Raw genomic sequence first — 613 nt, forward strand, 5'->3', positions numbered from 1 at the left:
TCAGACTAAGACATTCAGGTATGACCTAAATCAAATCCCTTATGATTATACAGTACAAGTCACAAATAGATTCAAGAAATTAGATCTGACTGAAAGAGTGCCTGAAAAACTATGACAGAGATTCGTGATATTGTACAGGAGGCAGTAATGAAGACCATCTCTAAGAAAAAGAAATGCAAAAAAGCAAAATGATTGTCAGCAGAGACCTTAAAATAGCTGAGAAAAGAAGTGAAGTGAAAAGTAAAAGAGCAAAGGAAAGATATACCCATCAGAATGCAGAGTTCCAAAGAATAGCAAGGAGAGAAAAGAAAGCCTTCCTCAGTGATCAATGCAAAGAAATAGAGGAAAGCAATAGAATGGGAAAGACCAGAGATCTCTTCAAGAAAATTAGAGATACCAAGGGTATCATCTTTGCATTTTATTCAAAGATGGGCACAAGAAAAGACAGAAATGGTATGGACCTAACAGAAGCAGAAGATATTAAGAAGAGGTGGCAAGAATGCACGGAACTATAGAAAAAAGATATTTATGACCCAGATAATTACGATGGTGTGATCACTCACCTAGAGCCAGACATTCTGGACCCCAAACCCAAGTGGGCCTTAGAAAGTAT

Source organism: Bison bison, unplaced genomic scaffold (genome assembly GCF_000754665.1).
Source record: "Bison bison bison isolate TAMUID 2011002044 unplaced genomic scaffold, Bison_UMD1.0 scf7180017864075, whole genome shotgun sequence".
Lineage (NCBI taxonomy): Eukaryota > Metazoa > Chordata > Mammalia > Artiodactyla > Bovidae > Bison > Bison bison.